The following is an 18816-nucleotide window of genomic DNA, read 5'->3' on the forward strand; positions in this document are numbered from 1 at the left end:
GTAATACAGGGGAGGGAGGGAGGGCTGCACTGGCCACCAATGAATTTAAAACTGGGGAGGGAGGGGGGTCTGCCCCCTCCTGCCTGGCAGCACCTGATCTCTTACAGGTGGCTATGATACGCACAATTAACCCCTCAGGTGCCGCACCTGAGGGGTTAATTGTGCGTATTATAGCCACCTGTAAGAGATCGGGTGCTGCCAGGCAGCAGGGGGCAGTCATGTACACTGTTTTTAGTATATTCTAACTTGAAGCGTCCCTATCACTATGGGAATGCCTCTGTGTTAAAATATACTGTCGGATCTGAGTTTTCACAAAGTGAAAACTCAGATCTGAAAAAGCTTTTATGCAGACGGATCTGCGGATCCGTCTGTGTGAAAGTAGCCTACGGACACGGATCACGGACACGGATGACAATCTTGTGTGCATCCGTGTTTTTTCACGGACCCATTGACTTGAATGGGTCTGTGAACCGTTGCCCGTCCAAAAAATTGGACAGGTCATATTTTTGGACGGACAGGAAACACGGATCACGGAGGCGGATGAACAACGGTGCATTTTCCGAGTTTTCAACGGACCTATTGAAAGTCAATGGGTCCGCAGAAAATCACGGAAAACGGAACAACGGACACGGATGCACACAACGGTCGTGTGCATGAGGCCTAAGGCTGAGTTCACACGGGCGAGTATTCCGCGCGGGTGCAATGCGGGAGGTGAACGCATTGCACCCACACTGAATCTGGACCCATTCATTTCTATGGGGCTGTGCACACGAGCGGTGATTTTCACGCATCACTTATGCGTTGCATGAAAATCGCAGCATGCTCTATATTGTGCGTTTTCCACGCAACGCAGGCCCCATAGAAGTGAATGGGGCTGCATGAAAATCGCAAGCATCCGCAAGCAAGTGCGGATGCGGTGCAATTTTCACGCACGGTTGCTAGGAGACGATCGGGATGGAGACCCGATCATTATTATTTTCCCTTATAACATGGTTATAAGGGAAAATAATAGCATTCTGAATACAGAATGCATAGTACAATAGCGCTGGAGGGGTAAAAAAATAAAATAAAAAATTTAACTTACCTTAATCCACTTGCTCGCGCAGCCCGGCATCTCTTCTGTCTTCATCTTAGCTGTGTGCAGGAAAAGGACCTGTGGTGAAGTCACTCCGGTCATCACCATCACCATGGTAAAAGATCATGTGACGGACCATGTGATGACCGGAGTGACGTCACCACAGGTCCTTTTCCTGCACACAGCTAAGATGAAGACAGAAGAGATGCCGGGCTGCGCGAGCAAGTGGATTAAGGTGAGTTAAATAATTTTACATTTTTTTTTAACCCCTCCAGCGCTATTGTACTATGCATTCTGTATTCAGAATGCTATTATTTTCCCTTATAACCATGTTATAAGGGAAAATAATACAATCTACAGAACACTGATCCCAAGCCAAGTTTGGGTACCAAACATGCCGATTTTTCTCACGCGCGTGCAAAATGCATTACAATGTTTTGCACTCGCGCAGAAAAATCGCTTATGTTCCCGCAACGCACCCGCACCTTTTCCCGCAACGCCCGTGTGAACTCAGCCTAAAGTATCTAGTAACATAGTACATAAGGCCGAAAAAAGACATTTGTCCATCCAGTTCGGCCTGTTATCCTGCAAGTTGATCCAGAGGAAGGCAAAAAAAACCTTTGAGGTAAAAGCCAATTTTCCTCACTTTAGGGGAATAAAAAATTCCTTCCCGACTCCAATCAGGCAATCAGAATAACTCCCTGGATCAACGACCCCTCTCTAGTAGCTATAGCCTGTAATATTATTACGCTCTAGAAACACATCCAGGCCCGTCTTGAATTCCTTTATTGTACTCACCATCACCACCTCCTCAGGCAGAGAGTTCCATAGTCTCACTGCTCTTACCGTAAAGAATCCTTTTCTATGTTTGTGTACAAACCTTCTTTCCTCCAAACGCAGAGGATGTCCCCTCGTCACAGTCACAGTCCTGGGGATAAATAGATGATGGGAGAGATCTCTGTACTGACCCCTGATATATTTATACATAGTAATTAGATCTCCCCTCAGTCGTCTTTTTTCTAACGTGAATAACCCTAATTTTGATAATCTTTCAGGGTACTGTAGTTGCCCCATTCCAGTTATTACTTTAGTTGCCCTCCTCTGGACCCTCTCCAGCTCTGCTATGTCTGCTTTGTTCACTGGAGCCCAGAACTGTACACAGTACTCCATGTGTGGTCTGACTAATGATCTAACGCTGTAATCACTGGGACACTCTCATGGCTGGAGGAGGGGATAAATCTTAGAACAATCCTTTTTTTTGTTAGAAGGTTCAACGAAATGATAAGGTGATGATGGGGTTTCAGTGATCAGCTGTAATCTGTAAGATAATAAATTCCCTGCGGCGCCACCATAGGTGAAACCAAGCTTTGCACAGTTCCCAATGAATTGAATGGGCTGCCCATGTAGTACAAAGATAATACATAAAGGTCCAAGAGAATCCCCAGAGTTCACGCTTTTTGCTATTTACTTTCTAATTTTGCCATTATTTTAACTAGTCTGAAGTTATTGAATTGTTCATCCTAATCTTCCTGATCCATAAACAGAATGCTATTTCATGCATTTCAGCCATGCAGGTTATTATTGGGACACTACCACAAATATAGGGGCCATTCAGATAATACAGGGAGGTGTTATTTGTGCAGTTGTCGGATATATTATTTACAGTCTCTGTTGTGGAGCTTCAGGGTGCTGCCACACCTGCGGTTATACTGCGTTTATCTCCAGCAAAGGGAAAACACAGCAAACTCAAATCACATTAATGTTATTCAATTTTGCAATTAATGTAATTCAGTTTTTCTGAGTGTGATTTGCTTTTTCTCCTTCGCTGGAAGGAAATGCAGGTATGTTGCTGCATACGTTTTTGGCTGCATCAAAAATTCAGCCCTGCCGCGTGCATGTGGGAGCACAATCACTTTGTCAGTGATCATTCTTTTGCAGTATGTTTAGTGTGGAAGCTGGTTTTCACCTAATTATAATGTTTACATACTCAACCCCACTGTAATCTAAAGGGGTTGTCCAGGATTTTACAAGTGATCGCCTATCCCCAGGATAGGCCATCAAAGTCTGATCAGCAGGGGTCCAACATCCTGTACCCCTGCCAATCCGCTGTTTAGGAGTATGTCCAGCTCTGGAAGTTTGCAATGGAATTACACAGCTGCGTCCACTGTGTATAGTGGACGCAGCCGGTTACTGCAGTGCACCTCCCATTCACTTCAATAGAACCAATGTAAGCAACTGTGAAGCTACTGCAGAACAGCTGATTGGCAGGGGTGTAGGGGTATCAGACATACACCAATCAGATATAGATAGCCTATCCGGTGGATATGTCTTGGACATTCCCTTTTTCCTGGAGAATCCCTTTAATGGATAACTGTCGTATTATTATATTTTTTTTGGAGTATTGGATTGTGGTGATTAATATCTCCTTGGTGGCCCTATTTCAACTATTCACTGTGTATTCAATTACCCCTTAATTCCACATTTTTGTCCCCTGTACTGCCTACTTTTACCTGTGCTTAAAATAGGGTTGCTAGGCATGGTCCGTCTATCTGTTGATAGAAGGAGCACTGATAACAGCACTGATAACAGCACTGAATCACAGCGCTCAGCTCATAGCCTGAGAGGTTTTTTTTTCTCCCAGGCTGTGAGCTGAGCGCTGCGATTGGCCAGCGCTACAGCATGGGAGAAGGAGACCGCGGCAGGTTCCCCTGGGTGATGCCTAACTATGAAGATACCGGAGGCTATACCGGGAGAACGGAGCTGCGCCCGGGTATAACAGTAAGTGCAGGGGGATCCCTGGGCGCCGCTCTACACGTCTGTATAGTTAGTTTAGATGCTTTATTCTGGTGAAAGGTCCCTTTATGTTGTTCAACTGAGCAGAAGTAAGTGTTTCCTCCTGACAATCGCCTGCTCATCAGTGAAGGAGAAAGCTGATTTGCATGCAGCAATCTCCTCCACAGTACGGGAAGAAGCTCGTTTATCCCCATACAGAACCATTGTTTGCCGGCAGCTGTTTAGATTTGCTTACAGCAAATGATGATTTAGGTGACCACTCAAACGATCTTATTACCCGATGAACCAGCGTTTCGCTTGCTCAATTTGTAATTGGTGGCACCTTTACACCATCAGATCATTGCTAACCGGTGTTTCTACTAGGGCTGAAACGATTACTTGATTGAATCGAGTTATTCAAAACAAAAAAGCGGGAGTGAAGCGCTTGCTGTTACTGCCGCTTCGTGGTCTCCCGCTGGCCCGCAATACTCACCTTTCCAGCAGGGGGCCTCCAGACACTCCACAGCACATCCATGGTCCCGCGCTTCCCCACTGGGGTGGGGGAGAGCTGATGCCTCTGGGGTGGGGGAGAGCTGATGGCTCTGGGGTGGGGGAGAGCTGATGGCTCTGGGGTGGGGGAGAGCTGATGGCTCTGGGGTGGGGGAGAGCTGATGGCTCTGGGGTAAGGGAGAGCTGATGGCTCTGGAGTGGGGGAGAGCTGATGGCTCTGGGGTAAGGGAGAGCTGATGGCTCTGGGGTGGGGGAGAGCTGAAGGCACTGGGGGAAACTGATGCACTTGGGCTGATCACACAGGGGGGAACGAAGGGTGTTGGGTACTGATGGCAGGGAGTCTATTAATTCATTTTTTCTTTTTAGAATACTCGATTGCGGTAAAAAATAATCGATAGAATACTCAATTACTAAAATAATCGTTTACTGCAGCCATAGTTTCTACTAACGCTTGTTAGCGATTATCTGCCCGATGCTCAGGCAGTGTAAAGGGGCCTTAAGTGTGTATACAAAGATAGCTTCACTGATATCACCTCCCCTGAGAAAAAAACTTATAAATTATTACACAATTTACTGCATCTTTTCCCACAAAACTATCATCTTTAATTGGGAGCAGCGAGCGCTTGAGAAGACACAGAAGTGGGATGGTGACGTTGATAATAGCGTTATCACTGCTCACCATCTGTATTGATTCCTAAAAGTTGCGTAAAACCTCGCAGAGGTCAGACATCCATGCCCACTTGTCGCTTGTGAAGAGCGGAAGCTGACTGGAAAGGCGACGAACATGTTGCATCTGGTATTCCACGACTGCCCTCTGCTGCTCACAAAGCTAGGCCAACATGTGGAACGTGGAGTTACAGTGCTCACGTCGCACAACACTCAGTGAGCTGGCAATTGCAAGCGCTGCTGCAGTGCTGCCAGACCGCCGTCAGCTGTAGATGACTTTCGGAAATGGGCACACACGCGGCGCACCTTCACTATTAGCTCAGGCAAATTGGGGTAGGTTTTGAGAAACCGCTGAACCACTAAGTTTAACACGTGGGCTAGGCATGGTACGTGTGTGAGCTTGCCATTCTCCAAAGCCGCCACCAAGTTACGGCCATTATCAGACACAACCATGCCTGGTTGTAGTTGAGTGGCGAGAGCCACAGCTCAGTCTGGTCCCTTATACCCTGCCACAGCTCTGACAATTCAGAGGTGGAAGTGGAGGAGGAGGAGAAGGGGGGGTTATAGCCACTAATGTAGGTGGTGGCGGAAATCCTGATTGAAGTAGGGCCCGCAATCCTTGGCGTCGGCAGCACCTGTGCCATCCCAGGGTACGACTCGCTCCCAGCCTCCACAACGTTCACCTAGTGTGCAGTCAGGGAAATGCAGAGTCCCTGGCCACAAGCACTTGTCCATGTGTCAGTCGATAAGTGGACCTTCCCAATAACTGCGTTAGTAAGGGCACGGGTGATGTTACGGGACACATGCTGGTGTAAGGCAGGGACGGCACACCGGGCAAAATAGTGGCGGCTGGGGACTGAGTAACGAGGGACGGCCACCGTCATCAGGCTGCGGAAAGCCTCAGTGTCCACAAGCTTAAATGGCAACATTTCCAGGGCCAGCAATTTGGAAAGGTGCGCATTTAGTGCTATGGACTGTGGGTGGGTAGCTTGGTATTTGCGCTTTCGTTCGAGGGCCTGGGGTATGGACATCTGTACGCTGCGCTGGGACACAGAAGTGGATGTGCTAGCTGATGGTGCTTGCAAAAGTCCAGGTGCAGGGCTGGAGGCATTCGGGCCTGCGTCTTGGACAGAGGATTCGCCAGCAAGTAACACAAAGGAAGAGGAGGCAGTGGTGTGACCCACAGACACCGATTGTGGACCCAGGCAGTCGGCCCACCTATTAGGATGCTTTGATGCCATGTGGCGGATCATGCTGGTGGTGGTGAGGTTGCTAGTGTTCATGCCCCTGCTCATTTTGGCACGGCACAGTTTGCAAATAACAATTCTTTTATCGTCCGCACTTTCATCAAAAAAGCGCCAGACTGAGGAACACCTACCCCTTGGCAAGAAAGATTTCCGCAAGGGGCTGCCCCTGGAAACAGTTGCGGGCCTGTTAGGTGTGGCCCTCCTTCTCCCTTTTGCTAGCCCACTGCCTCTTCCAGCCTGTTGCGGTGCTGCGGATCCCTCCCCCTCTGTACTGCTGTCCTTGCTCAGCTTGCCACCTTCCCAGGTTGGGTCAGTGATTTCATCGTCCACCACCTCCTCTTCCACTTCCTCACTCTGGTCATCCTCCTGACTTGTTAACCTAATAAGAACCTCACTTATTGACAACTATGTCTCATCCTCATCATGAACCTCTTGAGACACTAATTGCGGTTGACTTATTGGCAACTGTGTCTCATCATCATCCACCTCGTGAAACACTAATTTCCGTTCCCCACCGTCATCTTTTTCTGACTGTGGATGCTCAAGAGTTTGGGAATCAGTGCACAAGATCTCCTCACGTCCCTCTTCAAACAGGCTTGCTGAGAGGCCCAAATTAAGGAATGGAGTTGAAAAGAGCTCCTCGGAACATCCGAATGTGGGATCACTTGTTTGCAAAGACTTTCCATGGTGGGAGGAAGGAGGATCAGGGCGAGGATTCTGTTGACCAGACTCTTCGCTGCTGAGACTGGACTTTGTGGAAGATAGGGTGGTGCTTAACCGACTGGAAGCATTATCTGCTGCAATCCAACTGACCACCTGCTCGCACTGGTCAAACTTCGAGAGTGGTGTCCTGTGCCGCCCTGCAAACTATGACATGAAGCTAGGTATCGTGGATGATTGTTTTTCTTGTGCTCTGCCAGCAGGCACAGTTTCACCACACCCAGGGCCATGGCCTCTGCGTGCTCCATCAGCAGCACGGCCACTTCCCCGTCCCTTACTGCTCGCCTTCATCATATTAAATGGTATATATTAGGGCTGAAACGATTACTCAATTGAATCGAGTAATTCAACACAAAAAAATCCTTGATGCAAATTTTTTGCATCGAGGATTCGTTTGTGTCATGTGACCACGGAGCGGGAGTGAAGCGCTTGCTATTACTTACCGCTCCGTGGTCACCCGCCGCCCCATACCGCGCTGCACTGGATCCTGACACATCGGCAGGTCATAGTGCACATAAGCAGGCAGTATAACCCAACGCTGTGTGACATCAGGATCCAGTGCAGCGCGCGGAGAAGAAGAGAAAGGAACTGTGTAGCAGCACCCCTAAAAGAAAGGCAAGTATTTTATTTCACTGGCGCTGGGAACATGACACTGAAGGGGGACAGCCAGCAATGGAGGGGGAAGATGGTAGTGGGGGACATGGAGGGGCTGATTTGATGGCACTGGGGGGCTTGGAGGGGCTGATCTGATGGCATTGGGGGACATGAAGGGGCTGATCTGGTGGCACTGGGGGACATGGAGGGGCTGATCTGGTGGCACTGGGGGAGTGGGGGACATGGCAATGGATGGCATGGAGGGGCTGATGGCACTGGGGGAGTGGTGCTGAAGACACTGGGGTGGGAGAGAGCTGAAGGCACTGGGGGAACTGATCCACTTGGGCTGATCACACCGTGGGGAACGAAGGGTGTTGGGGACTGATGGCAGGGCATCTGATGTGTTTTTATAAAGGAAAACAGTCTTTTAATTCATTTTTTCTTATTAGATTACTCGATTAATCGTAAAAAATAATCGATAGAATACTCGATTACTGAAATAATAGTTTACTGCAACCCTGGTATATATGCTTGCAAGTATGTCACACGTAGAGTAGCACAGTTTTTTAAAGTGTAAAAAACTAAGCGTCTACAGAAAAAGTACACTGGATGTCACAGATATTTTTGGGATGCGCAAACGTTATACAGGAGATGTAGCGCAGGTAATGTAACTGTCTGCAGTGGACATCGTCTATGAAAAAAGTACACTGGATGTCACAGATATTTTTAGGCTGCGCAAACGTTATACAGGAGATGTAGCGCAGGTAATGTAACTGTCTGCAGTGGACATCGTCTATGAAAAAAGTACACTGGATGTCACAGATATTTTTAGGCTGCGCAAACGTTATACAGGAGATGTAGCGCAGGTAATGTAACTGTCCGCAACAGACACAGTCTACGGAAAAAATACTCTGGATTTTACAGATATTTTTAGTATGTGCACACGTTAAACAGGAGATGTAGCGCAGATAATGTCGCTGTCCGCAGCGTCTACAGAAAAAGTACACTGGATATCACAGATATTTTTAGTATGCGCACACGTAAACAGTAGATGTAGCACAGATAATGTCGCTGTGCACAGCGTCTACGGAAAAAGTACACTGGATATCACAGATATTTTTAGTATGCGCACACGTTAAACAGTAGATGTAGCACAGATAATGTCGCTGTCCACAGCGTCTACAGAAAAAGTACACTGGATATCACAGATAGTTTTAGGCTGCGCACACGTAACACAGGAGATGAAGCGCATATAATGTCGCGGTCTGCAGCGGCCAAACAATTGAACGCAATTTAGCGCAGGTAGCGCTAATAATATATATTGCTGCCAGATACAACAATAGTCCTTAAAAGGACTTTTGGGTCTCTACAATTGCACGCAATTCAGCACAGGTTGCGCTAAAAATATATATTGCTGCCAGACACAACAATAGTCCTTAAAAGGACTTTTGGGTCTCTAACATCAACCCTGCCTAACAAAAATTTTAAATTCTATTCCCTGCCTACACTATCTGTCCCTTCTACAGCACAGCTCTCCCTGACTAAGACTGAGCCGAACCACATGTCATCAGGTGCTTTATAGCACCCGATGACGCGTTCCGGCCAGCCAATCACTGTAATGCCAGCAGTCAACATGGCTACGGCATTACAGTGAGTGGCAGTACTTACCTGCACGTTTATTGGCTGCATAGCGGGCAACAAACGTGCGGGGAGGAGACTCGAGCATCGCGCTTGAACACACGCGGTATTCGGCCGAATACCGTGATGTGCCGAGCATCGCGATGCTCGAACTGAACTGGTGTTCAGCCGAGCATGCTCGCTCAACACTATACGTGAGGTCTCCTCATTGCCTTTGAAATACTGTAGCTATGTTTTCATAAAAGGTATGTACATATTTGCAAACCTTTTTATTGCTCTTGAATAAAATACATAGCAATTCTGTAGGCAAAGAGTTATCTCCCAAGGAAAGATATCCTTCTTGTTAGCGTCACCCTGTGGAAGTGGCTCCCCCTGCGTCAAAATCCAAGGTGGCGCTAGTGAGATGGTTCTCTTTCCCTAGGAGATACCTCTGCATATTATTATCATGGCCTATAACTCTCGATCCCATGGAGCACTTCCAATAAGTCTCCATACACAGCTGGCCTCTTTAACCTCTTAGCGACCAGCCTGTTTTGGGACTCACTGACTTAATTTTCCGTCTATATAGCTGTATGATGGCTTGTTTTTTGCGGGACAAGTTGTAGTTTTTAATGGTGTCATTTTGGGTAACACATAACTTACTGATTAGCTTTTATTAACTCTTTCTAGGAGGAGCATAGAAAAAAACAGCAATACTGCCACTGACGTTTTCTGTTATAAATTTTGTGGCGTTTATTTTTTGGCATAAATAACACGATAACTTTATTCTCTGGGTCAGTATGATTACAGCAATACCAAATACATATATTTTTATGTTTTACTACTTTTGTGCAATAAAAACATATTTAAAAAAAAAAATGTTTTTGCATCGCCACATCCTAAGACCCATAACTTTTTTCTTTTTCTTTCTATGGAGCTGTGTATGGGCTTAATTTTTGCGGGACGCCTTGTAGTTTTTATTGGTAACGTTTTGGGGTGCATAACACTTTATGATCATTTTTTATTCCGTTTTTTTTTGTGGCGAATAAGCGCCCTCTGTAACTGCTTACATGTGGCATGTAAGGGGTTAAACAGCCCGGATCTGCGCTCCTGCCGGTCTGGGCTGTTTGATCTAGAGCAGGAGACCTGTGCAGCACTTTGACTGGGCCCAGCCTAAGACCTCTTAGTGACTGCTGTAAAAAGGTGTATGGCTGGTCATTATGGCATTAAGGTGAGTCAGTACCCTTTTTAAACTGCATCCAAGGCATCTGCACTCAGAATCAGGGGTGGATTGGGAACCTAAGGTGGCTCTGGAAAGAAAACAAATGTGTCCTCATGTTGTAGGTGGGTCCAAATTGACAGAAGGTGGGACAATAGAAGTAGGTTGGGCCTGCAATACCATAGTGCAGCACAAAATACTGCCACCATCCCCACAGTATGAAGCTGTATCATCGTCCTGAGGACGGCAATATACAGTAATTGAATTCAGAAGGGCCCTTGCGGCCTCTGTCCTGATGCTTCTACATAAATTAACCCTTTCATGACCGGGCCCAAAAAGGCCTGAATGTCCAGGCAACTTTTTGTGATTTTGTACACCTGGCGGCTTAGTGACCGTAGCTTTTTTGTTTGTTTGACTACAAAAATTTATTTTAGCGATTCCCCCCCCCCCCCCCCGTGACTTTTTATTAGAATGTTTTTTTCAGAGGTTTTTTTTCTTTTTTTAGGTTTAATTTGGAGGAAAACCGCTAATTATTATTAGAAAGTAATATTTTTTTCATTATAGCTTTTTATTTCTAAACTATTAAAACTGACACAAAAATGTATTATTGCAATGGGTTCCCTATTTTGTGACAATCGCTTTCATATGTAACAGGTATAGGTTTGAGAGAACGGGGCGACTATGGTGACGATTTCTGTTAGCGACGGCATTTTCAATATTTTTTTTACATTATTTTTATTTGTATTTTTTATTTGTTTTTTTACTTATATTTAAAAAAAGTGCCACATAATCTGTCCCCCAGGAGGTCAATAAAAGACCTCTGGAGGACACAGATTTTTTTAATATTTTTTGTTCACCTTACAGGAGCCCCAGTTACAGGGGAAAACAGCCTTGACACACAGGCACAGCTGATCATGGTCTCCTTAGACCCTGCAGCTCTGCTCTTACTCCTGCTCCAGACCCCACCCCCCCGGCGGTCACGTGACCGCTTCCTGTTCCCTCCACTGTGCGCTCCTTTAGCGATCTCCTGCCAGCACAGGAGAAGGCAGAAGCTGTAATAAACCTCTCCTGTCTTCTCCTTAGGGTCCCCGCTGAGTCTATTAGCTGGGACCCGACCTGCTCCTGCTAGATTGCAGGAGCAGGAGCTTTAATCAGCGCTGGGATTAAAGCGCTGCTAGTGTGTGTATATACGTGCTAGCAGCACGGGGCATGTGCAGATAGAACGTATATAGCCGTATGGCAGTCGGGAAGGGGTTAAAGAGGACCTTTCATGGGAATTTTCTAGTTTAATTAAATACCTTTCCTTGCGGGGTACCCCCCTGCTGATGCTGACACCCTGTTTTTTTAAAATACAACTCGTACGCCCCACTGTGCCCCCCTGCAGTTTTCCCGCTCAGTTTCTCAGGGAGAAAAAACAGCTCACCTTCTCCCTGGCTGTGACGCTCTCCGCTGTAATTGGACCGCCAGGGAGAAGGAGACGCCCATTAAGATACCCTGGCGTCTCCTCCTCCCTGTACCAATGCTCAGGATTAACATACTGAGCGGGAAAACTGCAGCGGGGGCACAGTGGCGCGTACGAGCGGTATTCAAAAAAAAAACAACCAGGGTGTAAGCATCAGCGGGGGGTACCCCGCAAGGAAAGGTATTTAATTAAAACGGGTGCAGAGATAGACAGTTTTCACTGACTCTATAACAACTATTGGTTGGCTTAGTTTAATAAAATTACTGGATCATTGGAAGGAAAGAGAAAAATGGAAAAAAAGCTAAGTAAAAAATGTTTGCAAATGTAACTACAGTATTGCACCTAAACAGTCCAGTTTATTGGCTTTGGATATAGCAGCAACACACGAGTTTTGATGTAAAGACATGGAACATGCACACAAACGGCCTCTGTGCTTGCAGAAGAAAGCAAGCCGGGACTAGGAAGAAGTGTGGTCCTATCCGATGAAGAAGCTTCTTTGTGGTGCACATTCCTCAGCCAACAGCAGGGCTAATCAGTCACACATTAGGACAATAAGCCCTTGTGGGATATTGCTCCTTCCACCAGGACCTACACTGCTCAGGGTGATGGGAAAGATGTATCAAATGCTATATCTGGATATAGAAAATGGCAATCTAAGGCAGAACTCGGGCCAAGGCCTTCCTGGCCACTGTAAATCATAACACTGAGTTCTTTGAGTCCTGTGCTGAAAAAGCAATTTTGAAGTCATGGCTGTCTAGCTAAAGCTGGTCCGTATACAGTATCTATGCTGGATGTAAGGAGAATACCACCAAATGGAGGAGTTGTTGAGACCCTCTGATGTTGAAAACCTCTTTGCATTTATGAAATCCCTTACAGTTATCATAAAAAGACAAGTATTGGACCCTCACTGAAACTCAGATGGTTTCACCACAGGAGGGGTGTCTTAGAGAACACACATAATGACATTGTACTGTGTATGGTCAACTTTACCTTACATCCTACACTGAAAACCTATATTTGATTAATGGTATACTAATGGCTATAATGATCCTGAATGACATTCTTTACAGCAGCAAGGACATTATAAAACAGGATTTGTCATGGGGTAAGTTTGTTCTATAAAGAATAAAGACTTGGGTGTTGGCATTGTGCTCGATACTTGGACCTTCAGGCTTTGGCATGTGTTACTTGCAGATTATAATGTCTAGGATGATGACCCCAGAAGATGCCTCCATGACTGTCAGTAAGACATCCACCCATCCTCAGAATAGTTTTGTTGAGCCATGTTGCACAATTTTATCAAAATTACTCAATATGTGCTAGATTGGTGAACTGTGATGAGAACCTGGACCATTTATAGTAATTTTGAAAGGAATAATACCATTAGTTATATTGCTTGTATGCATCTTATGGCTCCATATAAGTTCTGAGATGTATGGAGGCATAATACGGTAGCTATACAACTAAGGTTCTAATACCTCAGTTCTTTTTGTATATGCTATAATGTGCCAACCATACCAAAATAAATCATGCCATGTTCCATCGTAAATGTATAGTTGATGCTTTTTTTCCATGAAAGTCAGTGGATACTGTTAAATAGTATTCATGCACAAAGACAGGTCAAAACTTCAGTCCAGGTATGATTTTCTCAAGGAAAAAAAGAATACTAAAAAAACTCAGAGCTACGACAGCTATGTCAGATCTGACCTTACGTATCAAAGAGGTTTGATAAGGCTTCAGTATATCTGATCACTATTACTGGGCTGCAGGTCATAATAATCTTGTCATAAAAAATACTGGAAACCCTGACAGACTGGCAATAGCACCAGTGTGAAAAGAACCTTAGTCTGTTTACACTAACATAGTAACATAGTACATAAGGCCGAAAAAAGACATTTGTTCATCCAGTTCGGCCTGTTATCCTCCAAGTTGATCCAGAGGAAGGCAAAAAAACCCTGTGAGGTAGAAGCCAATTTTCCCCACTTTAGGGGAATAAAAAATTCCATAGTCTCATTGCTCACTAAACCCCATTATAGAGACAGGAGCAGGTCTGAGAGTAGGAAGCCACATCTATCAGACATCTATGACATATCCTATGGGTACGTTTTGGATGACAATAGCCTTTTAGTGGTTGATTCTTTAACCGACTGATGACCACCACTATACTATAAACATCCAGACTGTCATCATATAACTCTACAAGGATATTCCTGAACGTCCTTGTAGCGTTAGCAGCTGCAAGCTCATTGAACAGCTACGGGAGCGCTGGGCTCCCCATTAAGAAGTTAGGGATTTTTTTTCACCATCCCTGACTTCTCCATCCCTGTATACACAGCACTCAATCAGAAAGCGGCAATGTCACTTTGTGCTCCAGTACTAGCAATCATGTGATTGCTGGGAGCTGGGTGTCTGCACAATCTGCTGGGTCTTAGCAGACTCAAATTAGTTGTGCAGTAAGGCTTGTAAGACCTCATGGGGTCATAAAGTGTAAAGTAAAAAAATAAAGACAAAAAAAAAAGGCTACTAGACACTACATTGCAGCTTCTAGCTCCAACCCTGGCAACCATAACCCATACTCCCATGTAACAAAACAACTAACATACATAGTAACATAGTATATAAGGCCGAAAAAAGACATTTGTCCATCCAGTTCAGCCTGTTATCCTGCAAGTTGATCCAGAGGAAGGAAAAAAAAAAACTGTGAGGTAGAAGCCAATTTTCCCCACATAAGGCAATTAGATAACTCCCTGGGTCAACGATCCCCCTCTACTAGCTATAGCCTGTAATATTATTACACTCCAGAAATACATCCAGGCCCCTCTTGAACTCTTTTAGTTAACTTACTGTCACGGGGTAGCGTCACGGGTATAAAGATAGAGCGGAGGTGCACCCCCTGAGCTGCCACCCGGTCCCCTGTCCCTGCCTACTTGCACCACCCGCCCTAGGTGACGGGGCGCAACTGGGCGACAGTCCCTGACCTGAGTAAGTGCAAGTAGAGAGATATAGAGAGAAGGGAAGCGGACAGCCAATGAGAGGTAGCACTCGAGCGGACAGAGAGGTGGAACAAGCAAGGTACCACCAAAAACGGAAGGGCGAGTCGGGTCAACTAGCCGGGGTCAGTCCAGGAGGTCACGTCAGTACAAGGGAGGAGACAGAGACAGATCCGAGAGCGGGCCGAGGTCAAAATCCAGGAGGTCACGTCAGTACAAGAGAAGAGGCAAAGACAAAATCCAAAAGCAAGCCGAGGTCAAAATCCGAGAGGTAGCATCAAGGTTCAGGGAGCAGGCAGAAGAGGTGTCAGGAAGCAGATCAAGGGTCAAATCCAAAGGTAAGCTTAATAACAATAATAATACACAGCCTAAAGGACCAAAATCACAGGCAACCTGTAGCCAGCAGGTTGCCTGTATTTATAGTGGGGAGTGAGGGTCATGTGACGTGGCCAGCGTCACATGACCGACAGACAGACAAGTCGAGCACCGAGTGATCAGCTCGGCGCTCAAGGCAGACCTAGGAGCAGGGAGCCTCCCAGTTAGCAAAAGCCGCCATGGGAACGAGGTCGAACACAGATCCTCGCTCCCGAAGCTAAGCAGCAGGTCTGCGGCTGATGGGAGACCGAGTGCGCCTTCGGCGCCCCGTTACACTCACCATCACCACCTCCTCAGGCAAAGAGTTCTATAGTCTCACTGCTCTTACTGTAAAGAATCCTCTTCTATGTTTGTGTAAAAAACCTTCTTTCCTCCAGGCGCAGAGGATGTCTCCTTGTCACAGTCCTGGGGATAAATAGATGATGGGAGAGATCTCTGTACTGAGCCCTGATATATTTATACATAGTTATTAGATCTCCCCTCAGTCATCTTTTTTTCTAAAGTGAATAACCCTAATTTTGATAATCTTTCAGGGTACTGTAGTTCCCTCATTCCAGTTATTACATTAGTTGCCCTCCTCTGGACCCTCTCCAGCTCTGCTATGTCTGCCTTGTTCACAGGAGCCCAGAACTGTACACAGTACTCCATGTGTGGTCTGACTAGTGATTTGTAAAGTTGTAGGAATATGTTCTTATCACGGGCATCTTTGCCCCTTTTGGTGCAACCCATCATCTTATTGGCCTTGGCAGCAGCTGCCTGACACTGGTTTTTACAGCTTAGTTTGCTGTAAAAGAGACACAATGACTTCAACTATGTAAGCTAACAATATTTTGGTACACAAAGTGTCTCAGATACAGCAGTCCTTTCCCGAACCCCTGACCCAATCTCACTGTCCTAGGAGCCCTCTCCCACATACCCCTAAATCCTGAACTATCCTGTGAACTGGGGACCAATCACGAGTTGGGAAACTATAACGTGTAGCTGATGGAGGACCCAATGAAACAAAATATGGGAATAAGTCCCTGCATTGAAAAGCACTCTATATAGGGCATGTGGTGGACTCTCTATATGGAGGGGCATGTGGCTTGCCTGCCTATGGAGGGTTGTGTGACCAGGGATTTATATAGTGGAGCATGCAGCAATTAATGTATCAGGCGCTGTGGCAGTCAATTGATTTGTACTCTCCAGCATTGTCGGCAAACAGAACAGAAGATATATTTTCAGCTGTGTAAAATTCATCACAGACGAATACGTCTCTAAAACCATTGGGTAGACGGATCAGTTTTCTATTGTGTATGAGAAAACGGATCTGCCACCATTGGCTTACATTGTGTGTCACGACAGATCCGTCTTGCCCTGCACCACATTGTGGACATAAAAAGCTTGCAGAGTTATTCTGTCCGCGATGGGGACGCAACCAAACGGAACGGAATGCATTCTGTTTCGTTCAGTTTTGTCCCCATTGACAATGAATGGGGACAAAACTGAAGTGTTTTCCCCCGCTATTGAGATCCTATGACGGATCTGAATAGCGGAAAGGGAAAGCGCAGATGTGAAAGTAGCCTAAGGCTCTCTCCACTCAACGTGATGTGGGAAGGTGCAGATTACCGAAACCCACAAAATGTGCAACACTGTACACAAAATGTTGCATGTGACATCGCTTCTACGCCACAAGAGATTTGACAACTGTTCCCCAAAGTCTTTTTGCACCTTGTTATTTGTATGGTTACAGTAAGTGAACCTGAAAGCAGAAGATGATGAGGCTTGAACGTTTCTTCACCAATGCAGATTACAGTACAGAGACTGGGAGCTCTGAACCTATCAGGCATGCAGCTAGTTTCTGAGTATGTACACACGGGAGGGTAGAGTTACAGCTGTTCCTGGAATTCCTCTTGATTTCACTTTGGTAACCCAATCCAGCTGATACAAGGAGGGGGAGCTATTATTTTAGGAAGGTAAAGAGGGGGTTGTGGAAACATATGGATTTTATTTGAAGTATCTTGAAAGCTGCATTATTTTTTTAAGTAAAAACTGCTGAACTATGCAGAACACTTTAGATATAAAATGATTACTAAAGCTGATGCTCTTGGGAAGCATAGGGGGCTAAGGCATGGTCAGCGGTACAAATACTGGTTAGCACAGGCTTCTATGTCCCTTTTATGTTGCTATAGTTTACAAGTCTACCATTGAAGGGGCACATTTAGTCTTACTAGGGTCTTATAGTTATGGGCTCACAAAGTTTCAAAACTTTTGATACGTCAGAGAGATATATCAAGAGTTTTGATCAGTGGGGGTCTGGCTGCTGAGACCTTCACAATTGCTAAAACGAGGAGAGAGAAGCACTCGTATACCATGTTCTCTCTCCTCCCTGCCGAGTACAGAATTTAGATGGGCCTATAGACTACTGAGCCCATTTCTACTCATTCTAGAGGTTGATGGGGGTCTCAACACTCAGAAGCCCACTGTATGGAATCAAGACGGGCCCATAAACTTCTGGTAAGCCTATCTCCTGCAGCTCATCTCTCCTCATTCTAGCAAACAGTTGGGGTCTCAGCACTCAAACCCCACGGATCAAAATTTATCAAATGTTTTTTGAAAATTTGGTGACGCTTTAAGATCTTCTTTTTTCTCCGTTTGTTGGTATTTGTGATGAATAATTTTAATTATCTGCAATTTTGTATGGTTACTTCTCCTGATGACTGTAAAAAGCTGTCTGAATATGTCTGTACTATATTTTAATATTATTATTATTGCTCCCAGGAAAGTAGCTTTATGAGTATGCAGGTTTTTAACATTAGGCTTCTTTCACACTTGTCGCCGGAACTGCCTGCCGGATCCGGCAGAACGTATGCCAACTGATGGCATTTGTAAGACTGATCAGGATTTTGAATGCCGGATCCGGCATTAATACATACCTATGGGAAAAAAATGCCAGATCCGGCATTCAGGCAAGTCATCAGTTTTTTGGCCGGAGATAAAACCGTAGCATGCTGCGGTGTTATCTTTGTCCTGATCAGTCAAAAAAAACTGAACTGAAGACATCCTGAACGGATTACTCTCTATTCAGAATACATGGGGATAAAACTGATCAGTTCTTTTCCAGCATAGAGCCCCTAGGACGGAACTCAATACCGGAAAAGAATAAACGCAAGTGTGAAAGTACCCTTATTTTACAGTCGAAAATGTTCTTTCTTCGGTACCCATTGCAGCACTTTGACTACAATGCTTAGATGAAGTAAACACAAGCTTCTCATTTTGAGATGTTTACCATACTTGTCATTTTATGTTTGCTTTTACTGCAAGTCACCATTAAACCAGTGAATTACATTTACTACAATTATTAGCCTGCTCTTCATCAGAAAATGTGTTCCTTTTGGGCCCGGACAGTTCCACGAGGCACTATTTCCATGTCCTTATATTTCTGGATGGACCTCCTGTTGAACCAAAGAATCACATGTTCATCTCTTTATATCCTTCCTGATATAATTTTTCCTTACAGAATACATAGGGTATCAGCTTTGAAAGGCTGCCAGAAACAGAGCTGTAAGACTCACTTTACTATTATTTAG

At 45.5% G+C, this 18816-nt stretch overlaps 1 protein-coding gene across 1 annotated transcript in view; it reads right to left on the reverse strand.

Annotated features, from left to right (window-relative positions):
- ZCCHC24 (zinc finger CCHC-type containing 24) overlaps window positions 1–18816 on the reverse strand; it is a 154058-nt gene that overhangs the window by 75163 nt on the left and 60079 nt on the right. The window lies entirely within an intron of this gene.

This window comes from Bufo bufo, chromosome 6, assembly GCF_905171765.1.
Source record: "Bufo bufo chromosome 6, aBufBuf1.1, whole genome shotgun sequence".
Taxonomy (NCBI): domain Eukaryota; kingdom Metazoa; phylum Chordata; class Amphibia; order Anura; family Bufonidae; genus Bufo; species Bufo bufo.